Here is a 14,331-nt window from a genome sequence, read left to right on the forward strand (position 1 = left end):
AATAAATTTATCATGAATTTACTAGTTTGAATTTTTTTTTTGTAATCGAAATATTAGTTTGAAGTAAATTTGTCACAAAATATATCGATTTTAGATTTTTGATGATATTAATCATTCAAAATTTAACAAAATAATTAAATATTAAATCACATCTCCAATTAATAACTTAATTTTTAAAATAGTCAATGGCGATTTTACCAATTCTCACGTGATATCAAAGCGAAACATCCTAAATTCAAATTTTAGTAGATCCCATTTATTTCTCCAATTAAAAATGTCTGGTAATTGAATAATCAAATGTTCGTGGTAAAAAATTCACTTTGTAGATCGATCTTGATAGACTGACCAAAAAAAAAAAAAAAAGATCGATCTTGGTAGGGCCCATTGTGGAAAATTTCTCGATTTTCTTTTTCTTAGGTTTTGGTGGCTGTGCTTCTATGGTCCCTCCAAGGAACGTATGCTTTCCCATCAATCTCATTCAATCTCCCGCACTTGGACCGAGTGCTATCGCCATCGCTATAATTGCCGCGAGCCATAACATAGCAATTAGAACAGAGCTTACGTACGTCCGAAGGAAATGACAAGTGGGTGCTGTTGGAATTGTCGTTGAATTCCGATTGCTCATGTTAGAAAAGGAAGGAGACATATCTCCGACTTGACGATTTGCATGTTTTTAGTACACGTCCTCTAAATTTCAACGCAAACAAACTTATGTCTGGCCAAAATCAAGATTCAAGCAAGCGATGCTGCTGTTTAGTCGTCTCAGAGCATCGATTTCGTCGTCTTCTAGCTCCGTGGCCTGAAAGAATCACAGTGACATTTTAGAAAAATCTTCGAACTTTCATTATAGTCTCTCAAAGATTGAAAAGTTCGCCATTGTTAAATAGCTATGGGCCCACCTGCCGCTCAGCTTGTTCATTTTTTTATTTTTATTTTTACCGCGAGATGCTAGATGATTATGTGGCTAATCATGATGGTTAAGATCCAAGAAGTCATTTAGATGACGCCTCAGGTTATGTATTCCAACCTCATAAAGTTTATGGGTCAAGATGTACTGAAAGAAATACTCTTGACATATCTAGAAGAAATCTTTAGAATGGATAAAATGCAAGTATGTAATAACTTGCATTTAATCATACGTTGTTAATGAAATTCCATCAATCTCAATTCAATCATACTTCATCATTGATGCAGTATATTTATTAATTTATATGCAAAGTTTTTTCACAATAGAGGTGTCACATGGAGAGAGATATAGCAATTTTACGTCTCGGACTTTATCTTCTACTTACATCCACCGTGCAAACAGGAACTAGTTTCATGCTAAGCATCTAAAAACTAGTAGATTGTGCATTTGATAGCCTTCAAACAAGCTCACCTTTGAAAATTGAATGATCATAGCATGGTTCATAGAAGTAAGCACATGCTCATCTTTCAATAAATAGACGTGTGATTGCATCCAAACAAAAGGATTTATGCCTAATCTCTAATTTACACATCATCGTCAATAATAAGTACATGTTGGGATCTTTATTTGTAATTACGGTTTTGCGTTTTTGCTGGTTTGCACTCAAGTTTGGTTCCTCAACACTATTATCATATAGATAACAAAAACATGCTGAATGAGCTCGCATTTGGCACTTGTGAAAATGAGCATTTTAATAAGCGCGAGATGCCGGAACTTCCTGAACGATGATAGATCTAATATCGAAGCCACTTTGAACATCATCAATACTAGAGACAAAGTACTTATTCGCTAAAACTCCCAGATCTAAGATCAAGAGATAAACTTTTCACATTCATAAGATCGGGAAGTAAAACTCCCAAATTTAGATTTGGAATGGAAGAGTAAAGCACCCTATACTGATAGGGTCCCGGGGTTTCTCTCTCTCCAATTTGGTAATGTCCGACTAACATTTCCGAACAATGAAATTCGCAAATTGCTATATCTTATGGGCCAGATCCCTCGGAATGGCGGGATCTCCAATGCACCAATCCGAATTCCAATTCCAAGAACCTCATCATGTCGTTGGACTTGGAACCACAATAAGCAAGCAATCATTGATCCGTCTTTGGATTCTAGCGGGGCACCGCGATGTCCGCCCTTCACCATCGACCCCGATTCAAGAAAAGATAAAAACTCCGGAATGATTACATAATTAACAACGGCCCGGTTCGATCCACAACGAGAACAGGGACGTTCAACGTCGGTACATTCCAAGCGACGACTGTACTTTTCTGAGTGGTGGCAGCATATGATGTTTGCAGAGACATCGTGGTGGCTCGCTGATTGGGAATGTGGGGGCAGATGGGGCATGTCCCTTTGACCGGTCAAACTGGTGTCAGTCAAAGCGACTAGTTCCTTGAAGTGATGTCTAAAGCAAAAGCGGCATCTAAAACCGTGCCCTAGGGACAGATGAAGCATCTTATTCTTCTCTCAGAGAGAGAGAGAGAGTGTGTGCGCGCGTGATAGGCGTTTTCTATATGTTGGCTAGACGAGAGAATCCATGATAGCCATGCAATTATGTGGCCCTATAAAAGCGATTTGGTAGGCTAAATCCCATCGCCAGAACAGTGTGAAAACATCGAATCAATCATCCGGTTTTGCTTAGCCCACCAGGAATTTGTTTGAATGGTCGGGGTACAAGAATGTCAGGAAAGCGAAGGGACATGATGTAAAACGATGGCCCCCATCTTATCTTGTTTTCAGCTGTGTATATGGTACAGCTGCCGACGACCATGATGCCTTACCCATGAATCCAATAGAACGCAAGTTGTAAGGCTTGTGCACACATGAAATGCGTACTAATCTAGTGTCGGAGCTAAGTCATCGCACAATTAAATTAAATCATACAAAATAGCAATGTAAACTGATGTATGTATTATGTCGGTTACTACTATACACTTCTGTGTCATAACGGTAGATGTCACGCGAATAAGCAGAGCATTGTCGTTGTACAACTATTATAGTGCAACTGTGTTTAATAGTTGTGTGATCGATGCTGGTGGTTGCTATGGGACCCTTGATTCTATTGGAAATGTTTTTGGTTGCCTTGAAACTGCGGCTAAGCATTGAGCATGAGCAGGTCATGCTTCACTAGGCGATGTGTTTGTACTTGAATCGAATGACCGGCAAGGGTCGTGGCCCAACCTATGAAAGGGGCGACTTGAAAAGACGATTCACAATCGAGAGTAGCTCAATGATTTTATTCATGCTTATATTCGACCCATGTGACCATGTCGTAATTAGGCTCCTATTACAACAAATGCATGACTCGTGCATGGTCACGAGTCCAAGATTCGACTAGTCATACGACTAGAAGTGAGGGTGAGTCACCAGCATCAACATGACTCATTAATGACCTGGGCAAGTCATGAGCATGGCCTGGGATGTGCAGGCATCAAGCTATTAGTGTGGCTAGGCGAATTGGCATGCGAGCCGAGGACCAGGCGACTGAGCCAAGCGCTCGATATGTTGTTGCTTTGGTATCGGGCAGTGGCATGGCATGTGAAAATGGAAAACAACGGTTAGGTGTGACTGTTGGGAGCGGTCTTTGACTGAGGTCAAATTCGGGACCGTCTTTGGCATGTAGAATGGCCCGATTGGCCGAGCTGCATCTCTCGCTGTCGGTGTCTTTTCATGTGATCCGTATCTGGGTGTGTCCAAACATGTATCGGGGACCTATCTGTGGATGATGAGACTTGTACCGTGGGTTTGAATATCAGCAAAAGTTGGAAATTCCCTGCAAATGCAGAGCCATGCTGTCAGACACTTGGTGTGCAACTGTGGATACGAAATTCGCGTGTTTCTTGTTCGTGTGCCTATTGGAACTTGGTTCCCGATCTTTTGCTGGGCGTTTCCGGTTTAGTTTAACCTGTGGGACTTGAACAAGGTTCTAATTTTGTGCCTAAGACTTCGTTTATTTTGCAGAAAGGATGATTTGAAAAAAACAAATTTCCTAAAAATGATTGTTTATATCACTTATAAAAATGAATAAATCAAAACTATTTTAATTGACTATGAAAATAATTAGATATAAATTGCTGTTAATAATAAAAATATGAGGACAAATTGTTAAGATTAAAACCGTTGACTTTAATTTGATACCAAATCAAATCATCATATATTTGAAAATGTTTACCTATTAGGAAAAGAACCTATGACACGTATCAAATTAAATTTTCAATAACATGGTTTGTATTTACTTGCCAATCACATTAATTACTTGAAAAGAATGAAACTTAATGAGATAAAAAAGAACATTGGGACAAAAAAGGTACGAACATTGCAAAACTCACCAAAGATTACTTCTCCCAGTGTAAAATCATACCTCTAGCATAATAAGTTGAAGGAGACCGGATGTTTATCCGACTGTCATACAAAAATCAAGATACTTTTTTTGGCTTGGTAGAGGAAAAGGTGAAAAGATATTCTAAAATCAAATGAAATAAAACATTATCAACTAATGAAAACGACGACTTATAAAACTATTCTTATATTGATCCAATGTGAAGTGCCAACACTGTATAGATGGAAGATTTGCTATCAAGAAAAATACCAAACATTCCATCCATTGCCTCAATATAATTTTCTTAATTTCGTTAGTTGAAAACATAAGTTTCTTTTTGTTCTCTTTACACTTAGTATCCTTTTTATTTGATTTTACTGATATCTCCTCCATCTATGATCATGAGACTCCGCACTGATGATGGAGACTCCATATTCCAGCACTGTCTCCATTATTGCTTGCGTGCAACTAACCGGAATTTGTTAGATGAAAAGTAAGCGGAAATAAATAATAAGGAAGGTAAAGAGGGGCTCAACAGATTCAAACTCGACCTCTCACTCTCATATGATGTAAAAAAAAAAAAATTATTGTGGACCGCTGCTATTCATTCTAGATTTTTAAGCAATTGAATAAAAACATAAATTAATCTTTTTAATCTTCTCGATACCCTACACAAATAAATAAGTTTTTTTTAGATCGATGAAAGGAGAGATTCGACATGGAATGTGCTTCCAAATTACGTGACATCGCTGTTCAGATTTGACTATCAAAAGGCAAAGCACACAAGAGGAACTTCTAAGAGTCCTCCCATTATTTTTAAATCATTTCATTTTCATTTTGGACAAAATCAATTACTCGTACACCCGAACTTAACTCGATTTCATTTCCACTTAGAGAAACGAAGTGCCTACTTTTGATAATGGGCGCTTGATGAGATCACGATGGAGCTCGATTTTCCCATCCGTATCTACTTCGTATCTCGCCCCAGATCAGACCAAAAACATCGTGGCTAGCCTCAGCACATCACGAGACAAATCATTGATTATTAATGCTGTTTTTGTCCTGAAAACGTTTTATATAATATCATTTCCTTCCTCGTTAAGAACATCGGTCGGGGCGGGGAGGGGAATCTTCGAGGGCTGCAGCACCTACCACCCTAGCAAAAGCGAAGGGCGGGTAGTTGGAACGGAAAGACGCAAGCGCCGCAAGGTGGAGGAGGAAGGAGGCAGGAGTGGGGCCCGCGGGGGCGGCCCTGGTCGGTGGCCGGCGGACCCGCCCCCCGGCCGATTCCCCCGACGCCACCCGACAGCGCGACACGTGGCGACGGGCGAACGCGGGCCAATGAGGGACCGTGGGGGTGGGGGCGATATTTCGTCGCGGATTTCGAGGGAGCTGAGGAGTGGAGACTAAGTTATTCTTTTTTAATAATCTCGTTTTTTGATTTATATATTAATGTCCCCTCTGCTTTTCATCGGGTTTTGTAAAATTGTCTGTCTTTTTTTGGGTTGGGGATTCGTGGGGCCCCAATCCTCACCTTCTCGCCCTCGTCGCGAAGCAAAGCATCATCGTCCGTTCTCGACGACACGGTCGTTGATTCAACGTCGCGCTGCGTGGTTTTTGCTTGCTTCCCTTTTTTCTCTCTCCTCGGTTCGAGAGATCTTCCATTTTGCTGTTACCGAAGATGGTCCCTACCACCGGTTTTGTGTTGGTAACCAAAAGAAGAAGAAGGAGATTTTTTTTTTTTTTTTTGGTTTTGAAGAAGAAGGAGATTAAGATTAAGAAAATTAGGCAAATTCCAAAAGCAGACTTAAGGGGAACGTGGGCGGTAATCGCCATTCTCCTGACTAAGATATCGCAACGTACGATTTTTTTGATTAATTAATTATGTCTGCTGCTTTTTGACCGAGATACCGCTACGTATGATATTTTTTTATTAATTAATTATGTTTGTACTTTGTTTGAAATGTCATGTATAGCCATTGTAATCCCGCCTCTGCTGGCTCAAATTTTGTGATATACCTTTTGTGGGTTCCCACTTGATTTAAAATATTGCATCTGCAACCTCGTGATCCTAAATTTGATTTGAAATAGCGAGACAAAGAAATTTCATAAAGGGATTGGTCAATATCTAGGTGGGATGCTCTGATTCATGGCGAAGATAATACAAATGATCCATGAACTTTAGCTTGACATGCAATGTTGTCCCTGAATTTTTAATTTGTTTAAAACGTGAACTGTACTTAACATGCAATGTGGTCTCTCAATTTTTAATTTATTTAATATGATCAGTTAACTAGTAGTACATGATCAAAATAATATGAAAGTATTCAATGTTGTCATTTTATTAATTCAAGTTTAAAGGTAGTATTAAATATTTTCACATAGTTTAGAGACTAAATTAAACGTGTACCAACATTAGAGCTGTCTCTTTGCTCTTGTGTTGGTTTAGGCTTGTTTTTGTGCCGTTGTTTGGCCTTTTTCCTTCCCTTGCCTTGTCTTGGTTTTTTTTATCCTCGCCCTTTCACTCGTTCGACTTTGCCCGTTCGCAGAAATGCAAGTTTATGGGATCGAGTTTTTGCTGTATAACTTTATATAGCTCTTTGGTTTAAAGTCAATATATTTCTTACCTTCACGAAAAAAAAAAAAGTTAAACGTATACCAAAAGTTAAGGGACTACTTAGAAGAAATTTAAAATTTAGCGATCAAATTACACATTGATCTAAAGTTCATAAATTACATTGAACAATTTAAAAGTTAATGAACTATATTGCATATTAAGTTAAAATTTATGGATCATTTATGTCATTTTCTCTCATTCATTTTATCATCCACTCTCATATATAAGGAAGGACTAAGAAGATATATGTCACGTGGATATTTGGTATTACAACATCAATATCCGAGCGTTCTTAACGACACACATTTTGCACAATCAATAACGGCATGATCAATATCATCACCTTGGAATTTAGAACACTCCATAATATAGTTGTTCTGTTATAAACTTTTCCCTCGTCTACTATGAAAGTTCCGTTAGGTCGATGTCACTTCGGAGGAAAAAGTGTTCATCACATTAAGATATCGAAGTACTTTGAACATGAATAGCTAACTAAACTGAGGGGCGACGCCGTTTTTAAGGAGCACTCAGAAGTCGCAATTTGCAACAGTAGAGCGAGCGACGATCGTGCGACACGCCGGGTCGTGAGGCACGCGAGTAGAGAGAGAACCCACGTCGTGTTTTTGGGCGTTTTTGGCAACGGACGCGAGTTTGTATCCATTCGAGGACAGGGACGGACAGGGACCCTGAAACGGTCCGCTCTCCCATTCCCACGAAACCGTCGCCTCGACACTCCGCTAGATCCAATCTGTTCCACGCATGTGACATCTCGACCCCTGATCAATGCCCGCACAATTCTAAGTACTAAAGTAGAGAGAGGAAACCTGCCAAAGCACCCAATAATGGCCTATACCCAATTTTGCATGTTTCCACCGTTAAGGTCGTCTCAGTGGCCACTCCTCTCATATGAGAATGGAGAGATTGAGAGTTCAATTTCCCATTTCTTCAAAAGGTTGGAGGTGAGGATGTTTAGTTGCAGGTGTGGGGTTCAAAGATACGCTAAAAAATCTGAGGGTGAGTTAAAAGTTAAAGTAGGATAGGTAAGAAAAAACAAAAAAAAAAAAATTGCATGTTTGTCTTTTTTAGTTTGAAACCCACCCATGCATTTCGCTTGGAGCCACCTTTGAGTTGGGGAGCGAGCGGTTCAGGATTCCGTACATGTTTAAGCTGGAACCTATCTAGGTTCTTTTTTTTTTTTTAAACTTGAAATCTATTTTGCATACTTTAGAACTTAGTCAGGTTGATTTTAGAGTCTACCCATATTTCATATATACTATTAATTTATCGACATGTGAAATTTTCACATATAATAACTTACATTTAAACACACGAAAATATCTCGAAATATTAACAAACTAAAAGTTTTAGTCATAAAATGAAAATTTAAACTAGTAGTTATAGATTATATACATATCATCAAATTCCATGAAATACCGTAGGATATCGCGAACTCATAGACTAAAAAAAATAAAAATTGTTCTAGGTTCCACCAACCTAGAACCTAGAATCCATCCGCCGAAATTTGTTTATCATTTTTTAACTGAAACCTACCCCGTATATCTTAGGAGTTGGAACTTGAAACTTGGAAATTAACGAGTTCCCATTGATTCTGGTTCTCACGTTCTAGGTTTTACCCTGAAATTAGGCTCACCCCTATTCTTGAGAACAATAGATTTGTTTGCTTGAAATTGACTGGTGGACCGCGGAACACGGACATTGCTAATTCGGATGAGAGCTCATCGAGTGGTTGAAGAGCCCCGAACATCCCATCTAAACAGTAATTGCATATTGGCACCTGGCTTCATTAAGTAGATACATGTCATCACTAGAAAGTCGGTCGAGCTCCTGTAAAATCTCACACATGGCTCTCCTCAAGACGGTCGTGTGATGGAGCTCGGAGATGGATAACCCCCTCGATGCCAATACTGAAAAGCTTTAAAGCAAAAGGTGAGTCGGGCAAGGCCCTCGCCCACCGGGCCCTCGCGAGTGAAGAGCCGAGATGGGCCGAAGCCGCCATGAGCGGCCCAACTCGTCCCGGCAATAATGGTTTTTGGATCGACCTCATGATTGCATTCATTCCTGGCCGGGGGTTGTTGGGTTCTAGGGTATAAAAATTAGTGTGCGCAGATGCCCGGCGGGCGGCTGCTTCGACGAACCGGAACCGCCATCGCAAGGACCGGTTCCGATTTTTCTGAACCTGGGATCCACCTGTTGTTGGGTGGATCTCACGGGAACCGACTGCTGTCCGGTCCGGCTGCCTGGATCCATGGAACCGATTTTGACGCCAAAATTCTGATTTTCAAGAGCGAAACAATTTGGTTTCTGACCGGTCCGGTTTTGAGCTCTAAAATTCCAAGATCAGTGGCAACCCACATACCCAAAACTCAAAAAGATAAAACCTTTGCCAAGATAAAGCCCGTATACCCACACTACGAACATGAAAACGTAAAATTTTTCTTTCTTTTCACTTTATTCCATCTCGATCAAGATCCTTCGCATCCCACCCACGCACTCCCGCGCGAAGAGAGAGAGAGAGAGACTAAAGGCGCGACTGGACAGCTGGGACAGCATGAGGAGGAGCAAAAGGCCAAGGTGTGAATGCTTGGTGAGGAATCGAAGACGAGGAGAAGAGATTGAGGAAGAAACAGAGATAATCAAAAACCGAGGAAGAAATCTAAGAGAATCAAGAGATGAGAAGCAAATTAGGGCTTTTACCTTGTTGAGTGACGAAAGGGGCTCGCCGGCGACCAAGTGTTCTCCTGGCAGAGGGAGGAGCAAAAGGGTTACCGGGCGAGTGGTGACCGGCGCGACGGGGGGATAAATGAGGAGCAGTACGGCGGCGGCGTGATACTCTGGTGGACCGTGGGACCGTGGAATCAAGACGAAGAGAAGGAAACCTGATGGGACCGTGGAATCGAAGATGAAGAGAAGGAAAGGAAGTTACAGAGAGAGTCGGAGGTTGAAGAAGAAGAAACGCGATTAGGGCTTCGCGAATTAGGGCAGGGGCTTGCCTGCGACTTTTGTTTTTTTTGCTTTTTTTTTTTTTTAATTATGGGCCAAGACGGCCCGGCTCCGGCGGGCGGCGGCGATCCGCCCACGGGAACCCAACCTGACGGCTTCTCACGGCTTCAACACCGGACTCCGTAACCTGGGATCGGTTCAACTGCCGGTTCGGCGGCCCGGCCCGGCTTCCGGGCTCGGGCGGTTCCCCCAATGCACACCCTATAAAAATGGAGGTCCAAGGACCACCTGGCGTTGTTAAAAAGAAAAAGGACCACCTGACGAACAATGGAATCCACGATTGCCGAAATTCAACACGTTCACGTCGCCATCGCGCCCCGCTCACCAACCCAAGACCCGAATCCCTCTCGTGGTCCGAACCGGCCACCTCGAAAATCACGTTCTGTGGTCAGAGTCGTCGCTTCACCTTCAATCCACCTTCGACTTCATTTCCCCTTCATTTTCGTTCTTTCTTTTTGGTCAAACCTTTTTTTTTCGTTTTCAAAGTGGTTTTATTTTTTTTTCCCTATCGAAAGTATAATAATACCAATAAGTGCTTTTTAAAATCACCCTTTAAACAAAACCCTCAAAACGTATGCTTACATGCATTTACAATTCACCGACGATTACTCATTACTTGTGGGATGCGACATAAAACTAAAAACGTTGCTATCTATGCTTTACTTGAAAGATTTGGATATTTTATTATTAAGAAATTAAGTATGCATTTCATTAAGAAATGAATAATTCGAAAGATATATTTGAAAGAATAATTATTTCAGACTTATAAAAATGAATAATCATTTGAATATTTTTATTTTTATTTTTTCCTGTCGAAAGTATAATAATACCTAATAAGTGCTTTTTAAAAATTGCATTTTTTAACAAAAACACTCGAGAAACGTATGCTTACATGCATTTACAATTTGCTGGCGATTACTCATTACTCGTGAGATGCGACGAAGACTAAAAACGTCGCTATTTATGCTTACTCAAAATTTGAATATTTTATCATTAAGAAATTAAGAATGCATTTCATTAAGAATGAATAATTCAAAGAAATATTTTAAAGAATAATCATTTGTATTACTTATAAAAATGAATAAACTGAAACGTTTCCATTACACACAAAAATAATTAGATACAAATTGTTATTTGTTAATAAAAATAGTTTTTTTGTTGATTAATTATTTCCAAATACTTAAAATTTTAAATTTTTTAAAATAATTTATGATGAGTAAATACATTATTTTCCTTTTTCACATTTCCAATGCTTATTTTCTATCCTCTTCCCAAAAGTGCACGCCCAAAAAATGATACTTAAATCTTGGGAAAATAATTACTCCCGTGGAGCTTTGGAAAGGTCCTAGATCAATCTCACGATTCTCTCCACTTTACAACTCATCAAAGCATTATTAATGCTAAATAACCATACTAGGCCATCTACCAATCGATCATTCAATTTCAATCGATTACAATAAATTACAATCAATTTAGGAATAATTCCTCAAATTACACAATTAATTCAATTCAACACAATGTAGAGCTCAAATAAATAAATGGACTGCATTATGACAATCAGCACAAAATTTCGTCGTGGCTATCCACCTAATTTTCGAAAAAATAAATAAATAAATAAATAAATAATTTTGAAAATTAATAAATAAATACTAAAAATCTAATTTAGGCTTGTCATGCCTAATTGAAGCCCGATAAGGGTCGGAAAAATGAGATGCATTCAATAAATAATATAAGTATCCTCGAGCTAATTACACTAACCACCTAACTAATATGTAATACAATTGACTAATAATCACTAATCCATTATAATCTAACCACATAATCATATTTAATTAATACTAATCAACATTTACGCATAATTAGTCTACTAAGCGAGGATTAGTGAGATTACTCACTTGATTAATGATCCACTAAGATCAAAGTGACGAGGGATGTAATGGGGTTTGATTCTCTCCAAAGCGGCGATGGCAACGGGGCCGCGGCAGGCCCGAAAAAATGAACAAAGCTTGAACGGTTTGCTTCTATGACACTGCAGACTTTGGGTGGAATAATTAAAAAAGAACGAAGGCAACGCAAAGACAGGGCTCTGAGACGTGCGGAGGAAGAGAAAAGTGGGGACAAAGGCATCAGTCAAAAGAAATAGAAAAAGTAAGGATAGGCTTTGACTAAAATCAAAGCAATTGAGAGAAGGAAGAGAAATGGAATACGGTAGGGAGAGAGACATCGGTGGGGTGGTCCTGTGAGAGAGAGAGAGAGTAGTGGGCGTGGGGACGTTGGTAGTCTCAGATGCTCTTGTTTAGTCCAAATTGGTCCTGAAAATTCCTCGGCTCAAGTACTTGATCTTCACTTGCTGTTGCACAAAATTTCCCTCGAACAGTAAATCTCGAGCAACAAAACGGCCATTTTCTTCAATTCCGAATTTTAATTCATATTTCTTCGAATCCGATTTTCTGAACAAACAAATTCAGTTGAAGTCCATTTGAATTCATAAAAAGTCCAAACAACTTCCATTCATCAATTACTCACAGAGGATACGAAAAATCCCTTTAAATTGGCCAATTCGAATTTTCGTTCATTTTCCGAATCATCCGACATGATTTTATTTTAAAAATTCTGGACTCACTGAAAATTCTTCGAAAGATGAGTCGACATTCCTAAAATTCATTGTGACATGATAGAATCTTCAAATTTTGAAATCGGACTTGAATTCGCGGTTAATTTTCATTCGGTGTGTTTTTAGCGTGACCTAGGCTATCGAATAGTTTTTAGAACTTTTTGGGTAAGTGACTCGTGGTTGATTTTCAGACCACAATGAACCTACTTGACGTATTGATGACTCTCGATTGTCATGAAAATCTTGAGGATCCAAATACGACACAAGTACCAAAACGACAATAAAGTCATATTAGTATCGATTGACGAAATTTTCCAATTTAGTGGAGTCACCCACGATTGACCACACATCTCGAGTTGAATAGACCTATCTCTCGATCTCAAATCGATTTTTAACTATGCCGTAATGACCTCTAAAATAAGTACGGACCGAGCCGATTCATGATCGAATTTTCAAGTCTATTGCCTTAAAATTTCTTAATGGCTTATCCTAACGGTCTAGTTATCTTAAGAGTGATCGACTCTAAAAATAGCCCTATAAACGTTAATGAAATGCCCGATTAATTCGTAGAAAACATGTTGAAAAATTCAGGATGTCACAAGGGGATCATCCCAAGAGGCTATTATGTCCAGGCACGGAGGATCGACGAGAGAAAGATATAAAATGAGCAACGGAGGCTTGTCTAGGAAGACGAGATTGGCGATGTCCATTAGAGAACAAAAGATTGAGCGGCCCTGCGGGATGCTAGTTGTCAAACCAAAAGGAAACGGAACAACCATTCCCTACCCGCATGGAAAGGACTTGTGGAAGTCGCCTCGAAGGTCTAGTATTTTCTTTCGAACCAAGAGCAAAAAGTAGGTTTAGCCCCAACCGGTAGTTTCTATTTTTCAGGAAAATGGAATGGATCCATACACCACTGGATATTCCTTGTACGTGAATAAAAACCATATGTGCTTAAGCATGGCTGTAGAGTTACTTTCTTGAAGTCTCCAAATTCCTAAGCCTCCTTTAACCTTTAGGAGGCATACATCATCCCAAGCAACCTAAGCACCACATTGCCAAGGTCCGGGCCTTTCAAAGGAATTGTTTGGGATCTGCTCAATTTTATCCAAAAGGCCTTGGCAAAATGAAAACATTTGCCCAATAGACTTGGACGGAGTGGAGCACCGACCTAATGAGTTGCGGTTGACTCAAATGACTACGGTTGTGTTCAAAATGTTGATTAACCCTCTTGAGCTCGGGTGACGTGTTGTTTGGATTGAGAAAGTAGGAGTGATACCTTTATAGTTGGCTTTACGATTGATATGGGTACCATGCATTAGAAATTACTTGTCATATTATCTTGTTATTGCCAGTCAACCTTGAGAATGTTCTATCCAAGCCATATTGCTTGGAGTATGTTTGTCATTTTAGGAATATAAAAAATGAAATTAGAAAAAAAAAAAACAATCGATTGGTCCTAAGTTGACCTTGAAATGGATTGCCCATAAGGCTGTATATTCCTTGGTCCTAAGCTTAATAAGGTCAGTTCCTAGTTCTAAAATTAGGGAACAACCTTTGTTTGAATTGATCCTTAGGTCAAATGTTGAACCTGCTTAATTTGAACCATCTGACTATTTTATTTGATGCCTTAAAGAAAATTTTGTTACTTGTTTAGCTTATTGCATGCCACGCCAAATTTTTTCGTGCACATTGCCATTTCAGCTTAGTCATTTTTGGGTAATTATATTAGTTTCTATGTGACTGAAATATAAACCGAGATCGCATGAGAAGTTTTCCTTGAAATGAGG

The sequence above is a fragment of the Eucalyptus grandis genome, chromosome 10 (assembly GCF_016545825.1).
Source record: "Eucalyptus grandis isolate ANBG69807.140 chromosome 10, ASM1654582v1, whole genome shotgun sequence".
In the NCBI taxonomy this organism is placed as follows: domain Eukaryota; kingdom Viridiplantae; phylum Streptophyta; class Magnoliopsida; order Myrtales; family Myrtaceae; genus Eucalyptus; species Eucalyptus grandis.